Raw genomic sequence first — 20,207 nt, forward strand, 5'->3', positions numbered from 1 at the left:
AGGTAGAAATTGAGTTCACAGGAAATAAAAGCTAGTATTTTTTTTTAAATGAAGCATGCAAAATAAGGATGGTAAAGCAGCAAACATGATAGTCATAAATTTCCAGAATTTGGTTGAATGTGCAGAAAACTTAATAAGCACAGCCATTACGAAAAGTGCTGAGAGTAAGCAGGCAGGCAGCTCAGGTGCGGGATCCTTGACGCGTGGGGGCAGAGATCCACCGGAGCTCAGGAGCAGAAGCAGAGGTGCAAGCCGAGAACAATGACCTTTTAAAATAGATACAGATGACCTACTTCGAAGGCACGGAAAAGACTTGAGTTTAAAGGAGAGACTCTTAGGAAAGGCTCAAATAGCAAATATGAAATCACTGAAATTAGAGAACAAAGGCCTGTATTGTAGGATGAAAGAAAATAACGGCAGATGTAGATGCTGACTCTCTGAGGCCTGTGGAACAGCTGGATAGAAAGGAAGCAAGGAAGGGATGGGGGGAAGAGAGACCTAGAGGGAGGGAGAGAAGCAGAGAGGGAGGAAAAACACACCCCTGGAGTAGCAGTTCCAAGTGTCTGTCAATTAAAGAAAGAATGAGAAAACTACAGATAGTTCCCATAAAAAGCAGCACAAGAGAGCACAAGCTTGCTTAATTAGATACGGAGTTAGTGTAGGATGAGCTCTGCACCTACTTGTTGGGGAACTAAGAAAAATATCCATCCATTGAGGAGGTTTTGTTTTATATCTTCAGTAAGTGGAGGGAATCATACTTTCAACTTCTCTATTTCTGTAGGCCAGTAAAAAGAATCACATCAAGTTACATAAGCACTGAATAAATCTTTGCTAATATTTCTTCCAGATATATTTATTGATCTAAGAATCGTTTTGAGTTCGTTTCTCTAAAGAGAGGTGTAAACATTTGCTCAGGCTGCTGGATCAAAGTACCAGACACTGGGCAGCTTGAAAAACAGAAATCAACTACTGTCTCACAGTTCTAGAGACTAGAACTCCAAGATCAAGGTCTGGGCCAAGTATGCTGCTTCTGTGGTCCTTGAGGGAGAATCTGGTTTGTGCTTCTCTCTCCCAGGTTTTGGGGGTTGCCTGAGATCTTCGGTTTTCCTTGACTTGTAGGTTTCTGCCTTCAACTTCACCTGCCATTTTCTCTGCATTCACGTCTGTGTCTAAATTTCCCTGTTTTAAGCCTATCAGTCAAGTTGCACTGGAGACTCAACCGACTCCAATATAACCTCATCTTAAGTCATTATCACTGAAAAGATTCTATTTCCAAATAAGGTCACATTCTGAGGTTTTCAGAGTTAGGGCTTCAGCACGTTAATTTTGAGGGCTGTAATTCACCACATGACAAGAGGTATGTATGCAGATTGCCAGATACAATAGAGAATATTGGGGTAAACTTGAATTTCAGATAGATAGCAGGGTATAAATATCTATCTCGTGAAATGTTTGTAGGAGTAGGTCCCAAGTCAGATTTGCATTTTCACTTGCTGAATTTGGTAATTTCGGTAATATATGCATCAGTATTTTCAAGACTGTGGCTTTTGGTGAATGCTGAACCTAAAAATTATACGGTAATCCCCACTAGACTGGAAGATCTGAGATGAGACTACTTCACTCTTTCTACTAGCGCGAGCATGTTGCACAGCAAGGTACTTAAGCTCACAGAAAGTACTTAATTTTTGTAACCTAATTTGTTAAATAAATGAATTATTTCTACCTTTCAGTTTTAAAATTGTGATGTTTATATTACGTCGTTAATTGTAATGTGAGAGCAAGAGTATTAATTCAGTTATTCATCTGATGATTTCTTATATAAATTTAGACTCAGTCTAAAAATAATGTTGTAGTTTATTAATGTAAATAGTTGTATAATATGTATGGAGGTTACTTACATAATACATTGGGTGAAATTTGCTTAACATTAATTCTGATGGTTGTAAGAATCATGAAAAAAGCAAAAGTACACAATCCAGTTCATTTTGCCTTTCAACACTGGCCAAATAATTCAGAAGAATGACATGTCTCCATTTCATAAAGACCAGTATTAGTTAAGCAATACTTTAAAAACATATGCAACTGATAAGAGAAAAACAGTCTTCTTCATTCTTTTCTTTATAAGAAATTTAGCCCAGTTGGAATATGAACATAAAATATACAACTGACACAGATCAGAGTTATTTAAGAATTAGAGGAGATAAACTGACAAAGACTTCTATTATATTCTGAAATGCCTAGTATAGTAATAAGGCCTCTAAATAATTGGAACATCTGGGGATGAAATTAGAAGTTGAGAGATGATGCAAGATTCATCTGCTGAGTTCTCTAAGCGATCATATTATTGCTATGCTTGAACTTTTTTGACGCTTCCTATAACTCAGGCTGTCTCATTAAAGAACATTTGCATTGTTCCTTAATCTTCATGTATTTATTTTTTTTATAGTCTTGTGTCTCCAACCAGATTGAAATCTTCTGGATGACAATTATGAAGTTAATATTCTTTTGTCTTTTCAATATTACTGTCAGGTATTAGATACTAGTTTAAAAATACCTAATTATAAGTAGATAAATCCATAAAAGAAGCAGAACTATATATATATATATAGATATATAGATATATATATACATATACACATTCACTTATGTTGTAAGGCATACTGAAAATGCAATGGTTATAGTAAATACCGTTTCTCCATGGACTGACCATCATTAAATTTTGAAAGGAGTACACTTGTACGAGAGTGTGACTCAGTCATCTCAAAAGAGTATAGCAGCCAAATTTCTGATTAATGACAAATTCACAACACACATAGCCTTCTAGGAAATTAACCAGTGAATGGTAGATTTCTCCTGCCGCTGAGGTCTTCTGCTTTATTCCTCATGCTGGGTAGAAGGAATCTTTGTCTGGGCAAGAGAGGGGTGGGAACAACTGGGTTCCCTCGGATAACCACTCTAGAAGCCTCTGATGGAGATACAGACCTGAAGATTAGAGTCTGGGACTCTTATCCTGAAAAGCAGCTAACATTGGATGGTGACACATATTCTCAGCTAGGCTAGAAATAATTGCATAGCACAAAAGGGCCATGGGTGTGATTTGTCAAAGATGAGTAAGGGTAAGAAGTGGTGAAAAAGAAGGGAGTTGCCAGTTATGCTTAGGAGGGTTTGATTTAAGGTGACCTCACTATCTAAGCAGAGACATTACTTTGCCAACAAAAGTCCATATAGTCAAAGCTATGGTTCTTCCAGCAGTCATGCATGGATGTGAGAGTTGGATCATAAAGAAAGCTGAGCACCAAAGAACTGATGCTTTTGAGCTGTGGTGTTGGAGAAGACTCTTGAGAGTCCCTTGGACTGCAAAGAGATCCAACCATTCCATCCTAAGGGAAATCAGTCCTGAATATTCACTGGAAGGATTGACGCTGAAGCTGAAGCTCCAATACTTTGGCTACCTGATGTGAAGAGCCAACTCATTGGAAAAGACCCTGATGCTGGAAAGATTGAAGGCAGGAGGAGAAGGGGATGACAGAGGACAAGATGGCTGGGTGGCATCATGAACTCAATGGACATGCGTTTGAGCAAGTTCTGGGAGATGGTGAAGGACAGGGAAGCCCGGTGTGCTGCAGTCCATGGGGTCGGAGAGAGCTGGACATGTCTGAGCGACTGAACAACAGTATCTAAGGGGCTTCCCTGAAGGCTCAGTGGGTGAAGGGCCTGCAGTGCAGGAGATGTGGGTTCAATCCCTGGGTTGGGAAGACCTCCTGGAGAAGGAAATGACACCCCACCCCAGTGTTCTTGCCTGGGAAATCCCAGAGACAGAGGAGCCTGGCGGGCTACAGTCCACGAGGTTGCAAAGAGTTGGACATGAGTGAGGCACTGAGCACACAGGCCTTATCTGAGAATGCAAGGCAACTGGAATTATTTACAGGGATTAGACCCAGGGTCAAAACTAACTCAGAAACAAACACAGTAGTTGTCTTATTGTTTTGTCTTAACTGAGTACTGCTCATTAGTATAGCAAATGACAAGAAACATATATGATCTGCCATAATTATAGGCACGTGCATATTTCCGTCTTATGTTGAATTTCGACACATCAAAAACCACTCCGAAACAATTATAAAGATTTTAAATGCTCAGAATTTGCTGTGTGTTTTAACTTGACTATCATCAATCCTCTATCCTTTTACTCACGATCATTTTCATCACCAAAATCTCCTTGGCTACTTTCAAAGATTCTGCAAGAAAATATTACTTTACACTGTGGGACAAAACAAGACTGCACAATTTAAACATAAGATCAGTGTCCACAAAGAAAAACACATGCAGAAACTGATACCTTTCTTGTTATTGCACAGAGTTCTTCACTTTCTATGTGTTCACATTTTCAAAGCCAGGACCATTCATCAGCCATTATTAGAAATCAATAATTACGAAAACGACAAAGGTACCATATAATCTCGGTCTTGGACAGAGAGATTCCACGTTAGCAGGACCTGATACCCTGTCCTCCGTGACAGGCTGACAAACAGCAAACAAGAAAGAGGAGAAAAGCTAAATAGTTATTTCAGTGTCATTTCACACTTTTTTTTTCTTTCTTTTACAGAAGCATCATAAGGTACTCTGCCTATCCTAACACTGGAAAGTATCTTAATGAAGCTGTGAAGCAGATATAGCTTCACAGACCTTACATTATTGCTCTTAAGCAAAAGCGTTATGAAAAATTGCTATCGTGTGTCTCCATATACTTAATTAAGCATTTACGACAAATTTTAAAATCGTGTAATGTTTCATTTACCCTTTTACTGTGAAGTAGATGAGTGCTACTTTCTATATGAGAACGATGATGTGCAGGGTTACAGCTATTTCAGTTTAATTCAGCAGAAGCAGAAGTTTCCTTCTAAGCTGAACAATGAAAACAAGTTTGCCAAACCTACTTACTATCTCTGAGCTTGCCAAACTTGGTTATTATCTCTGCTTTTGCTGCATTGTTGGAGACATACTCCAGCAATACACATAGAAAGGTCATGACATTTAGAGCAAGGTCATGTAATATGCATAATGTACTCCAGATTTTTCCTTTTTCCATGAAAAGTTACTCCTATAGGTCAAAGGGTTGGCTGTGTCTAGAACTGACCTCTTGATCTACAGCAGTGACCAGCGTAGAAACATCTCTTGCATGTTAGTCCTAAGGGGCAGATTTTTGGGTAGACTTCCATCCAGCAAGTCCATCTTTGAACACAAGGATCAAGGCATTAAGATGGTGTCAACGTCATGTGGAATAAATGGGCAAGATAGAATCCAGATCTTTCTGTAGTTATTACTGAGGGAAAACACTGCAGGAAAGGTATATACCTACTACTCACCCACAGTAGGTATTTATTAAAGAAGTAATTGCATTTCTCACAAGAGGTAAGATTTGCCCTGGAGGACTCTGCCAAGATTCTAGACTCTGGATGTAAACCAAGAACCTGGCATATCCCTGTAGGGTAATATTCACCTTATAAAATGAAATTTATGTATTTACTTAATTATGCCATTTGATGCCCCTTCAGTTTCATGGACGAAGTTCAACTCAACTAAATTTCTTTGTGATGAGTGTACCTCTTAGGCTGAATGAAATAATTTATCAATTTTCTAATCACAAATGAATTAAAAATCGATTAAATGTTCATTGACCTCATGCCACCGATGGTTAAGAAGAAGACTGCGATAAAGCATTTCTAGGCTTAATCAATATTTTACTTCAACTGGTATTTAGAGAAGAAAGCATCAAGGCACAGTTAAATCAATAACGTGAAACCCTTTTTTTTTTTTAATAAGCAGAAGAGGGACTAAACGTGTTTATTGTTACTGGTGCTGAAACTAGTAGGTAAGGTTAAACTAAAAGGCAAGAAGTGACATTATTGTGAATTTCCTTCCTTTGAAGTTTTGAATAAGAGGCATAATTTTGACCTCCAGCTTTGTGATTGCTTCCAGAGAACTGCTAATGAGGATTATTGATAGTATTAGAATTGTCTTGCAAAATAATATGCACGCACACATATATACACATACACACATATATGTATGTTTAATATATGCTTTAATTGTGCTGATGAAGTCACAAAAAAGGGTTTTGCAAATATTGTTTAGCAGTCCTTTTATTTTTTTTTTCTTTCTCTAAATAACACAGACTATTTCCCACGGCTTGAATTCCCACCTCCTGACAAGTCCCATATGATTGTCTGCATTGGTCATAACCACTTTGCATTAGGATAAAAATCACATCTTCCCTCAGACACGGCTCAGTGACCTGTCTTCCTATCTAGAGACAACTACTGTTCATGGAACTTTCTTAATACGTCTCCTCCGCCTAACGTTTTCCCCATGGAAGCCATTTCAAGGATAGATACTGCCTCGTTTCCAAATCACAAGAAAATTAAATATGCCATCAGAATTTAGGATTAATTAGATGGAAGCATGACTTTTCCACCCAGGTAACGCCCCTGCAGAGCATCGCTCTATGCCTGGACTCCAAATATTAGCTGGGAGGAGACACATATGCCTTCCCTGGGGAGTGCAGTCACACACATCAGTGAGGAAGGCAGAGGCCACTGGGTGCTTTCAGATACGGAGAGAAAAGGCTCCCCACCCTTTCTCCTCCTCTTTCTCCTCCTCCTTCTCATTGGAAGTGTTCACGCTTTCTATAATAATAAAGCTAAGAGAATTGAATTTCCAAGGACAGGTCATGGTGAGATGACCAGGAAATGGGGAATTAAGACATCTGGAAAGAGAACACAATGATTCACCTAGAGATTATGACAATCTCTCAGCACAAAACTTAGAAAATCCTTGTACGAAGGTAACACAGCATTTGTTACCTATAAGATAAGGGTCTATGCTGTCTCTAAAGTGTCATGGTGTCATTGCAATGGAAAGAGCAAGTGGAATGGCCAGACAGTGGCCTTGGAAGCAGAATAATATATACAGAGCCACCAGAAATAGGGAAACCCTCCCAGTGTGGAACCCTCTTTACCACCTGAATCCTAGGCAAAAAAGTCAGAGTTCTATGGTTCAGCCCTAACCTGTGGAAGGGGTTAGAGAAAATTTCACTTGCATTTCAAAGCATGGTATATCTTCCTCAACATTAGAGTTATATATAGAGAGAGGTCACTTATTTGCACTGAGTTTGAAAGAAAAATATAAATCAAAATTAGCATGCTGAATTATTAAAACTGACTTATGCAGAATTATTATTTATATTTTAATGTTTTGAACTCACTATTTTTTAGTTACTGTGCCATAGCTTAAATACTTAAGTATGTGTTAACTTGGGGAGTGATTTTGTATTATTTCTTTTAAAGGCACTGGTATAAAAACACAGTGGTTTTTTCCAACTTTTTATTTTATACTGAAGTATAGTTGATTAACAACAGTGTGATAGTTTTAGGTGTACAGCAAAGTGATTCAGTCATACATATACATGTTTTTACTCTTTTCCAAATTCTTTTCCTATTGAGGTTGTTGTACAATATTAAAGAGAGTTCCTTGTGCAATATACTAGGCCCTTGTTGTTTATCTGTTTTAAATACACTTGCACGTTAAGTTGCTTCAGCCGTGTTCAACTCTTTGTGATCCTATGGACCGTAGCCTGCCAGGCTCTTCTGTCAACGGGATTCTCCAGGCAAGAATACTGGAGTGGGTTGCCATGCCCTCCTCCCAGGGACCTTCCTGACCAGGGATCAAACCTGAGTCTCTGGTATCTCCTGCATTGCAGAAGGGTTCTTCACCATTAGCACCACTGCAGCTGTCGATCCCACATTCCCTCACTACCCTTCCCCCAGTGTTTGTTTGTTTTTAACTAGTATAAAGTTCATATAAATACACGCATTATGCATTTTTATCTCACGGAAATCTTGTGTTGACAGTTCAGGACAGTTCAGTTCAGTTCAGTTCAGTCACTCAGTCGTGTCCAACTCTTTGCGACCCCATGAATCACAGCACGCCAGGCCTCCCTGTCCACCACCATCTCCCGGAGTTCACGCAGACTCAGATCCATCGAGTCTGTGATGCCATCCAGCCATCTCATCTTCTGTCGTCCCCTTCTCCTCCTGCCCCCAATCCCTCCCAGCATCAGAGTCTTTTCCAGTGAGTCAGCTCTTCGCATGAGGTGGCCAAAGTACTGGAGCTTCAGCTTTAGCATCATTCCTTCCAAAGAAATCTCAGGGTTGATCTTCAGAATGGACTTGTTGGATCTCCTTGCAGTCCAAGGGACTCTTAAGAGTCTTCTCCAACACCACAGTTCAAAAGCATCAATTCTTCGGCACTCAGCCTTCTTCACAGTCCAACACTCACATCCATACATGACCACAGGAAAACCAGAGCCTTGACTAGATGGACCTTAGTCGGCAAAGTAATGTCTCTGCTTTTGAATATGCTATCTAGGTTGGTCATAACTTTTCTCCCAAGGAGTAAGCGTCTTTTTAATTGCATGGCTGCAGTCACCATCTGCAGTGAATTTGGAGCCCAAAAAGTATGTCAGTGCATTACTTGTGTGTGTGTTTTCTTCTTTAGAAGTTCTTAGCCCCAGGGTCCTCTACATGCTAAACAGGCTAGCCAGCGGAGCGGGTTCATCCCTAGCTTAGGTCAGGGATCAAAAACCATGACCCTTCGACCAAATCCAGGCCCCACCCACTTTTGAATATAGACTTTTACCGGAACAAGGCCAAGCTGATTCATTTGCATATCATCTATGGCTGGTCTCCTGCTAAAAGCAGAGCTGAGTAGCGATGACAGAGACCACATGGCCTGTGATGCCATAGAAACTTACTCTCTGGCCCCTTACAGAAAAGCATGCCAAACCTGGGTTAGACTTGCCCAACTCAAGAGGCAGGGTCTCTTGTTTCCTTTAGAGAGCCAGATGCTCAACCACATGACATGATATAGCACATGGACACAGGACTGTTCTGTGGACAGGCCAAGGCCAACCTGCTCAGTTTTATTTTGCCATGATGGTTAACACTTTATTAATAGAACACCTTTGAAAATCAGTTTAAAATAACAGAAGATGTATTTTGTTTCTTTAGATGATAGAATAGAGCTTTATTCAGCCAAAGAACTGTATATATGTGTTTTGCATCTATACACGGCTTCCATAGTGGCTCAGACAGCAAAGAATCTGCCTGCAATGCGGAGACATGGGTTGCTTCCCTGGAGAAAGACGGTAAAGAATCTCCTTCCAAATGGGAGACCCAGGTTCGATCCCTGGGTGAGGAAGGTCCCTGGAAAAGGGTACGGCAACCCACTCCAATATTCTTGCCTGGGAAATCCCATGGCCAGAGGATCCTGGCAGACTACAGTCCATGAGGTCGCCAAGAGTCAGACACGACTGAGCAATTAACACACACACACACATAATCAATTCATCTAAACGTTTCTACGAGTGTCCCTGCTCTCCATCTCATCTATTCACATATGCTACTTTGCACAAAGTAAGCTATCTAGTGGCAAATCAACACTGTGGGTAAAAGTCAGTTGCTTTTGCCCCTGTAAGGCAAACAGTATATATTAATACCTAGAGACAAATATCTATATTCCAACAGTCCGACTACCAGAAGGGTTTCTATTATAGGATATAGAAATAAAAAGCTGCACTCTAAGCAAACTGAAATTAAAGACTTCTTGAAATAGGACAATAAAAATGCATTGGAGCAGGCACAAATGCTGCTGTTTGAATTAAGAGTTTCTTCAGTGTTTATTTTTCTGATACAAAATTTAGAAATGAAATCAAGCTTTCAAAAAGTACAAATAGAAAATGAAATAGAGCTTCCTTTAGTCTTTCTTCTCAGCAGGCATCCTGTTCCTTGACTTCTTTTGTGAGTAGGAGGAAACCAGCAGCATTTTTCAGATGGTTGTCTAGTTTTATGCAGACTAGACTTTGCTAGTATCCTTGAATTTGGGGACCAGTCTAATGGGCCATTAGAGTCCAACTTCGATCTTGAATAATGATGGCTAAGAGCTTTTGGCGGAAGGTGTTCCATTATTATCAGAATTCAATTACATGCAAAACGGAATCTTTTTCTCACATAATGAGTGCATATTTTGTCACGGTAAATGTATTCAAAAGTACCCAATTTTTATTTTCTTGAAAGTGGGGAAAACTAACTTCAAGTTCCTTTATCACATTCCTCTTTTCTTCTCCACGTGTCAAGATGAGATCATCAATGCTGAAATGAGTAGATTACATCTGCAAGCAGAACTCTTGGATATAGGGGGAGAGAATTCAGGATGGCCACAGCCAGTCTCTGCACCTTCATAAAAAGACACCATCTGCTGAGGGAGGGATGGATTGGGAGCTTGGGATTAGCAAATCCAAACTATTACTAAGTACACACACACACACACACACACACACACACACACACGTATATATATGGCTGAATCACTTTGCTGTACCCCAGAAACTAACACAACATTGTAACTCAGCTATACTCCAATAGAATAATATTTTTAAAAGCGCCTGTATGATAATAGACATATCATGTTGCTTTCTAGAAAAAAACAAAAATGAAACTTTGAGTCTTTGAAATATGACTGTAGATTTGGCCTCAAGAAAGTCAACATGGGGCACAAAACACAAAGATGAACACAATGTCTTCTACAGACTTGAGATTAAGGAGCCAAACTGCTGCAATGGATCAAGTGATAAACATCAGATAGGTATGTTTGCAGTTAATTTTACCTGTAAAAACTTTACCTGGGAAGTCATCATATTGTGTCTATATAATCACTAATCAGAAAATTGGCAGCTTAGGAAGCATAGGATGGGTAATTTTTTAAACAAAAGATTATTTGTAACACATTTAATGTATTTTAGGACTATAGGTATAGCTGTATCTTCCGTGTGTCTTCTACATGTAGGTATGTGTATGTGCGTGTGTGTCTGCATGTTTGTGTGTGTGAGAGTGTATGTGATCACAGGTAAGAATAAAGTGTTTTTGGACATGCAGAGCATTTTATTTCTTCTTCTGTACGAAGAAAACTATGAGAATGAAAGTTTATAGGAAAAAATGGCAGTCCTCATTTTATCTATACATTGACTTTTGAAAATTGATTTGCAGATTTATCATTCAGATCTGAAGTCCTGCCCCTATTGTTAAAGGTCATTATGCACAGAGAGGCGTGGCTGGGCAGTGGGGAAATAGCTCGCCTTCTCTCTCCTTCATAAAGGTGCAGAGCTGCCAGATAAACCCTACAATTTTAGTTCTACTTGTAATGTCACACACTCTATTCCAACCGAGTAGAAGTACCTCCTGGAGTCCCTGGGCTATTTGAATTTGAAGGCTCTTTCTTTTTTTTTTTTTTTTTGTTTAGTTTTTTATTTTTTTAATTTTAAAATCTTTAATTCTTACATGCTCTTTCTTTTATCTTTGGTTTCTAGTACCTCATACGGCCTTGGTGCTGTTGTGTGTTCAGACGTCACATACTCTCCCATTCGTCTTCTTAATCTATTCCTCTGTCCTCGAAGTAAGCAAGGTAAGCCCTTTGGAATTCATTAGAAGTTTTTTTAGTATTTAATTACTAGCAGCCAATGGAAAGCGTTGGCAGCTTGTGCATGCGTGTGGGTGTCTGTATGCAGAGGTCCGTGTGTCGTGTCCTGCTGGTGGTGATAGCTACGGTTGTAGATGTAGTTATTATCACTGTTGTTTAAGTTTCTAACCACTTCATTTAATTACAGAGATCTTAGAGATGAAGATATGGCATGCAGAGAAGCAATCACGGGGGAGAATAACCCTGTAGGGCAGGGTTTCTGGATAACAAAATAAGTTCTAAATGCTTTTGGCAGGGTGTGATAGAAGTAGCCTACAAGATTGCCATACTCTGCCAACCTCTATTTATCCTCCTCAAAACTATATTTTGGAAAATGCAAGATCTTCTTTGTCTCTATCGTAATGGTTTAAGCCAAGTAGATATTTGGGGTGTTTGGAGGTAAAAAAGATTTGCAATCTTGACTGCTTCTGGTATAATGGAATCTCATACCTAATTTTTCTTCATTAAGAATCTTTTTTGGTGGCTGGCTGTATGGCAATTGTGATGGAGAGGTTACAATTCTGTGGTCAGCCTAAAACGTAAAACTAATACTCTGTTATAAAAACAGCTTTTCTATCAGAAAGTGAGCTAGCATCCCTCAAAAACATATGCAGAAATTAATATTAAATATATTTAGAAATATTATATATGCAATTGCTATATATATGTATAGCATATACATATAAATAATTTATCATTATTTATCTAAATAGTGCTTGAAGTTGTATATGTGGCCAAATTTGCTTTTATTTTTGTATTATGATACAATTTTAAAAGATGTGCATATGTAGAGTTTTCTGCTCTTGGCATTAATTAGATTCATGCTTACATGTTTAATGCTGCTGCTAAGTCGCTTCAGTCGTGTCCGACTCTGTACAACCCCATAGACGGCAGCCCACCAGGCTCCTCCATCCCTGGGATTCTCCAGGCAAGAACACGGGAGTGGGCTGCCATTTCCTTCTCCAATGCATACATGTGTGCTAAGTCGCTTCAGTCGTGTCTGACTCTGTGCAACCCCATGGACAGCAGCCCACCAGGCTCCTCTGTCCACGGGATTCTCTAGGCAAGAATACTGGAGTGGGTTGCCATTTCCTTCTCCAACATATTTAATAAGATAAAGCAAAAAAAAATGAGCATATTTAAAATATCTTAAAAGCAATAAAGCCAATACATAAGCAAAAATGAAAAGAAGAGATATTTATTTTACTGTAAAACTTTAAGAATCTGTGTTTTCTTGGATTTCCAAGTGGAAATATCATTGACTTCTGACTGGTTAAAATCAGGATTTGTGATAAAATAATGAGAAAATGCATGTAATAAAAGTGATGTCAGAATTTTGAGATCAGGAATTTGTTGGTGGTCCGGTGGTTAGGATTAGGTGCTTTTCTGCAGCTGCCTAAGTTCAGTGCCTGGTCAGGGAACTAAGATCCCACAAGCTGCATGGCATGGCCACAATAAATATATAAAAAGAAAAAAAGAGAAGAATTCTGAGATCAAATAATGTCGTGATATACTTGATTGCAAACTGAATTACATTCATAAATTTAGATGTATATATTTATCCAACAAATATATACAATTATAGATATCTATTACTTAAGAAACTGAAGTAGATCTATATATAAGTAATAAAAATCTTCCCTCCAAGAATTTAGCAAAGCATATTTACAGCAAAAACTTGACTGTAATATGATTTCTATGGGTTGTTTTTGTGTGCTGGTTTTCAGGAGAATTTGTTTAAATGCTTAACCCATCAAAACCAGGTGACTGAGTACCTTAGAAGAAAATGAAATCCATCAAGGATTTTAAAGAAGCCATCCTAAAAATGCCTCAAATAGCAACTATAAATGCTCTTGAAACAAATGAGAAAATCATACCAAAGAAACAGAAGGAATAAAAAATAACCAAATTGGAATTAAAATTTTAAAAGTATATGTAAAATTAAAAAAATATATATATATATAATATAATTATAGAAATATCCAAATTGTAAATATAATAACCAATTGCAATTGCAATTATAAAACTCAAAATTAAGTTAGAAATAAGTTAAAGAAAACGCTGCACAGGATTAAAAGTTAAGTGGAGATGATCGGCTGTAGTCTGTGAACTTGAAGACAGACCAATAGAATTTGTGCAATTTGAACAACAAAGAGAAAGTAGACAGAAATGAAAAATGAACAGAGCCTCAGCAATTCATACGGCAGTAACAAAAGAGGCAACATTATTATCAGGAGAATTTCGGAAGAGGTTAAAAAAAAATAGGAGTGATGGAATATCTTACGTCATAATGGCTGTGTCTGCTGTGTGCTGCTGTGTGTCAGACTTTGCGACCCCATGGACTGTAGCCCGCCAGGCTCCTCTGTCCATGGGATTTTCCAGGCAAGAATACTGGAGTGGGTTGCCATTTCCTTCTCCAGGGGATCTTCCTCACCCAGGAATTGAATCTGAGTCTCTTACATCTCCTGCATCGGCAGGCAGATTCTTACCACTGCGCCACCTGAGAAGCCGATAGTGGCTGAAAACTTACCAAACGTGGTGAAAGATGAAAATCTACAAAATGAAGAAACTGAGTCCGTCACAAAAAGAAAAAACTAAGAAAAAAATCTACTCTAAGACACGTCATAATTTAAGTTCTTAAAGAAAAAGTTCTTCAAAAAGAGAAAAAGGGAAATGGCATATTATCTGCGATCACTTTTGGTTTCAAACATTTTCTAAAAAGCTAGCTCATGTGATGTTTTTCCCTCAGAATCTTAAAAACAACAACAGATAATATTAGAACCTATTATAGGAAAAATAGTAACTTAAGTGACTAAACAACAACATAGGGAAAAAAGAGGTCTCTGGTGGCTCAGATAGTAAAGAATCTGCCTGCAATGAGGGAGACCCAGGTTCAATCCCTGGGTTGGGAAGATGCCCTGGAGAAGGAAATGGCAACCTACTCCGGTATTCTTGTCTGGAGAATTCCATGGACAGAGGAGCCTGGCAGGCTACAGTCCATGGGGTCATAAAGAGTCAGACACGACTTAGTGACTCTCACTTTCTTACGAAAAACAAGGGAAAAAAATCTAACCTACCCACACAAATAAAAATGGTTGTGGCTTAAAGAATAAAAATATAACGAAATTCAAAGTATACATATACAAAAACTTAACAATGAAAAAATTGTTCTAAAGGACAGTAGGAATGTGACATATCCAGACTTTGTTTTGTATCGGGATAAAGACCTTAACGTGATTGAGGAAAATAATACTAGACCCACAGAAAGTAGTAAAACCGAATTTACAAGGAAATGGGGTGGGGCAGAATGGCTGAAGATGTTCTGTTCACGAATTCGAAGAGGTGACATTTTCCGTGAAGCAATTACATGAAATGCATTGACAGTTTTGTGAAGAGAATTTGTAAAAATGATAGAGTCTCTGACCGTAATTTCCAAATGTGATTTCCAAATGAGTTGGAAGGTGTGGCAGTTGCTGGGCTTGGTGTCCACTGAAACAAGGTTTCCCAGTCTCGCCGGATCAATAGCGCATTCGGAGAAAACAGAAGACTTGGATCATAGCTGCAAAACAGTCCCATTCCTTTAGGTGGAGAGTCTGACCACTTCAATCACTGTCTCTGCTTTCCCAGGCTCATCCATGCAGTCTGTCTCCTATCGATTGAACTACAACCGCTTCGCTTCTATCTAAACCCTCCAGAGTAATCAGGTCCAGGGAGACCATGCTATTGGCGAAGGGAGAAAACGAAAATGAAACCTGGGGCTAAGCACCAATAATCCATTCTCAAACCTACCTCTGAAGCTGGGATAAAAATTGCAAAGTGTACAGAAAGCTACAGACAAGTCAAAAGACTTTTCTTTTCCCCCTTTTAATTTTCAGCTGACACCTGAAACCTCTGGATGTTTCTAAGAGAGAATTAAAAAGGTAAATTCATTCTAGCGGCAGTCACCGGCCACTGTTGTGCTTTCTCTGTAAACGTTCTTGGTGTTCAGTTGCTAATGTCATGTCTAAGTCCTTACAACCCCATGGACTGTAGCTCTCCAGGCTCTTCTGTCCATGGGATATCCCAGGCAAGAATACTGGAGTGGGTTGCTGTTTCCTTCTCCACGGGATCTTCCCGACCCAGGAAAAGAACCTAGATCCCCTGCATTGGTCGGCAGATTTATCACCGCACCACTAGGGAAGACCACAGGGAAACTTGCCTCAACGTTAACCACTGAGACTGCAGGGAAGTTAGGACCTGGGTATTTCAAGGACATGTTCTCAAGGATTCAAGAGGGGGTCCTGGTTTTACTGCAAACACTAAAGTAAAGGGCTGTTTGTGAAATATATTAGTCTTGGACTTTTAACTACAATAATGGTTCAATCAGGGATGTTGAAAACCAAGGTGTCCATCACACGCAGATTTTTATTCCACATCTTTGGAAGAGTTTCAACTGTGAAAGTGCTTTTGTCTAGTTTTATAGTTCTATTTCACAGTAAAATAACTGATACGCTCTAGACATAGAGGAGGGCTTTTTCGGTGAGTCAGCAGTAAAGAATCCACCTGCCAATGTAGGAGACATGGGTTCTTCCCCCAGGTTGGGAAGATCCCCTGGAGAAGGAAATGGCAACCCACTCCAGTATTCTTGCCTGGAGAATTCCATGGACAGAGGAGCCTGGTGGGCTACAGTCCATGGGGTCCCAGAATGTCAGACATGACTGAGCAGGCACAGTCTGATCAAACATAAATATGGAGGTGTAATCTTTTCCTAAAAATTAGCTCGATTTAACTCAAGGATCACCTTCCCTTAAAGAGAGTTAGCAAACGCTCTAGTTCCAATGTAGATCTGCTTACTCAACTGCTTATCAGCTGCCACATGGTAGATGAACTTTATCTTGCCCTCGTTGGGTTAAAACATATGGTGTCTTCCATGTTCTGAAATAAAATATCACTGGGCATTTCTTCCCTACCCATTTGAGTCTTGAAAATGCATATTTAACTCTGGCTTAGTTTAGGAATTTCACAAGCAGCAGTGAAATCAGAGTTTACCATAACTGGATATATTATATACCTGCCCTATTTAAGATGTGAAACTTATATTTAAGAATTTTTATGCACAGTGGCAACATATTAATGCCGATTTTATTAGCTCATGGATTGTTACGGCCAGTGAGTTATATGAAAAGTTGATTTTGTTCCCGCTGACATTGTTTCTACCTTGCAGTAATGTGAGCTGTAGCAAGTCACACATAACAATCTGTGACTCTCCGAAGCACAGCCTTTCATTGCCTTGGAAACACATTTTAAGAAAGTGCATTTTGCAAGATGGGGATTAAATGTCAGCATTTTAAGTAGCCTAAGAAAATTAACCACTATTATGAAAACATCTCGTTTATTTTTATTAAATAGATCCCTTTTTTTAAGGAATGAACGTTTAGTTAACAACCGATTTCATCTTTTGAAATGTGATAATGAGGAAAAGAGAATGATGTTTAAAAAAACAAGTTGAGCCATGTGAATTAAAAACAATCACAGACATTTGGAAGAACTTGATTGCCTGAACCACAGGAATATTTGTCCTCCACCCTCCATAATAAAACTCTGCTTAAGATGATCAGTTTGACTGAGTGTACTTTATATATGAGAATAGAGAGTTTCCAAGTGGTTCCTCAAAATTCTTAACGGTGTCAGTTTTGATGGAATGCAAGGAAGCAGTGGCCAGGTACAGTGACATAAGGCGAGGTGGGGAGGGGATACTGTTTAAACACACCAAAGTCACATATTGAGGTAATAGAACCTTAAAGAAAGGTGGTTTTAATAAAGAATTCTTTTTATACGAAACGCATTTGTTTAGATTTATATCCTGTAGACTCTGATGACAACTCAATAATGATTGCTCCAGACCTCTGTATTAATAAGATTTAATATAGTAAAGTTTCCAGAAATGTGTTTTTTGAAATATTATGAGTCAGGAAGTAGTCCTCTGAAGCTGAATCTCATCAACAGATTTTATGAGTTTGAATTCAAAGAATTATATATAGTTTCTAAGAAAAAAAAATGACCCCAAAGCAAGCGAATTAGTTAACTAGTTCTTATGCATGACAGATACGTATGCTAGAATGCAATACATCTTCTGTGAACCTTTTGAAGTTCACATTTTTGGACTCAAGAGCAGAACAGAATCCATTCTATTTGCAGATGTATTGCTTTGTAATTACCAAAGGTCTTGGGCCAAAATATTAGTTCTTTTAAAATTCATGACAGATTTAGAAATTTTAAATGGGTCCCTTAGACCAGTCAAAGAGGTGAAAAATTAGATGTTGGAAATACCAAGAATTCAGTATAGATGCAGGAACTTAATTTAACAATAAGGATAAATGTCCCATATATTAAACTCATCTTAGGATATTTTCATAAAGATGGCCTGATTTTAATGCAATCATTTCATGACCAGAAGAGAAATAGACATATTTGGGGGAAAAAAATGTCTTATGTGATTTATGTGGCTATTTCACTTACTCTGAGGCAACTTATTACTTCTATATTTGAATCTGAGTCCTCTCTTCTAGATTTAAGAGAGTCTATCTTATGTTATCTATAAACTTACTTAATTCTGAAAATGCTTAATAGGAATAGAAATTCTTTTCATGTAGCATATTTTAGGAAAATAGGAAATGTTTATAAATTCTTTAAAAAATTGTATTCAAATTTGAATATGTATATGAAAATATCAGATATTTCAAGTGTATGCAGATGCCTTCATGTGTGCCAAAGTTACCACATTCAGTAACAGAAATCTCACTTCTTAGTTCTCTAAAAGGAATTCTACATGCAAATTAACAAAAACATATAAGCAAAAAAATAAAATTAACCCTTAAATATTGCATCTAACCACCATAAAAGTATTTTCATCTTTCTCATCATACTGGTATTATTCTTTCCTTTGAGTAAAGGCTCCTCTCAAGATAATGATGCTGCTCCTGGCAACACTTTGAAGTTTGATTCCTTGTCAGTTAATCACTTCACAGCTTCTTTATTTTTTAATACCAACAGTTTGACTATTAATTTGCCTTATTTTATAACGATGCAAGGAAATGTATAAGATCAAAAGTCATTCTGGATATGGTGTCCACCATAGTCAATTTAATAAAGGCATCCATGTAACAAGATTTTTAATAGTATGAATCTGTAAGTAACCTGGTTAAGACCATTTATCAACTTTCAATTTGGCAGAAACCTAAAAACTGATAGCTATTAAAAACAAAACACCTTTGAAAATCACAGACACGTGAAACACAATCAATATTAATAAAAATAAAATGGAAACAATAAAATGTGGAACTCGACTGTTTATTAGCAATCTTAAAAAGAAATGCTTTATCAACTGCAAAAATGCTGAGCCTATAGGAGAAATTCTTCTATGACAAACCAGAAAAAGTCATTTCCAATGAACTTGTAATTGTCAATGTGATTTCATACTGAAGATGGTGGTTGACATATTAATATTTTCTATCTTTTAAATTCCTCTGATTTATGTAAGAGCACAGGAGATTTTTCTGATATCATGAATGTCGTTATGATAAAGATGCATATTTCAAAAAGCTTTCTGTTTTGTCAAGGAAAAATACTGCACGGCATCATTGACAGTAGCAATATAATTTCCAAACCAGAGTCTTCTAAGGAAATACTTCTGGGAAAGTTCTTATTATGAACGATGTACCCTCACGTAAGGAGCAGAACTTTCCAACTGAAAAACGTCTTTCATGGTTTGTGGTCAGCCAAATGCTCTGTCTCTTGTTGATCACCCACTTAAGAAGCGAAGAAATAGGAATTATTAATTATTGATTCATTTTCTTGGGAGATTTAATGTTAAGGTCCATACTTCTTCATCTTCTCAATCATTATGATATATATATATATATATATATAGGTATATATGTATATGTGTATATATATATATTTCTCCTGCTCAAAATCCTTCCTTCCAATTAATAGTATTTTATGTCATTTCTATTTCTTACCCCAGTATTTATGCTTCTTTCTTGTATTAGCACATGAGCTATTCCTACTTCATTCCCTATCCTTCTGTGTCTATTCACTGCTCAGATGGAAATATCTTCCGAAAAAATTGTGAGCTACTTATGGGCATTATGTTATACTCAGAAATCGCTTCTCACTTTTGTATAGCACTTGGAAGAGTGCAAGGATAATGCGTGTGTAAGTGCATGCTCAGTCGCTCAGCCATGCCCGACTCTTTGTGACCCCATGGACTGTAGCCTACCAGGCTCCTCTGTCCATTGGATTTCCCAGGCAAGAATCCTGGAGTGAGTGGTCCCTTCCTTCTCCAGGGGATCAAGCCTGTGTTTCTTGTGTCTCCTGCTTTGGCAGGTAGATTCTTTATCACTGAGTCACGTGGGAAGCCAAGGATAATGCATTCATGCTCATTTTTAGTGTGTAAGTGCTAAATCAATATTTGGATTCATGGCTGTCTTAACTAACTCAGTCAAGGAGCAGGGTGTTATTATACCCAAATATCTACACTGGGGAGATAAATGTTCCCTCTACTAATTTATTAAAAGCAGTATCTAAGATATCATGAGATTGGACTTGTAGAAATCTATGTTTTCTGGAGTGTTGTGATTCTAAATTTTTAAAAT

Source organism: Ovis aries, chromosome 10 (genome assembly GCF_016772045.2).
Source record: "Ovis aries strain OAR_USU_Benz2616 breed Rambouillet chromosome 10, ARS-UI_Ramb_v3.0, whole genome shotgun sequence".
Taxonomy (NCBI): domain Eukaryota; kingdom Metazoa; phylum Chordata; class Mammalia; order Artiodactyla; family Bovidae; genus Ovis; species Ovis aries.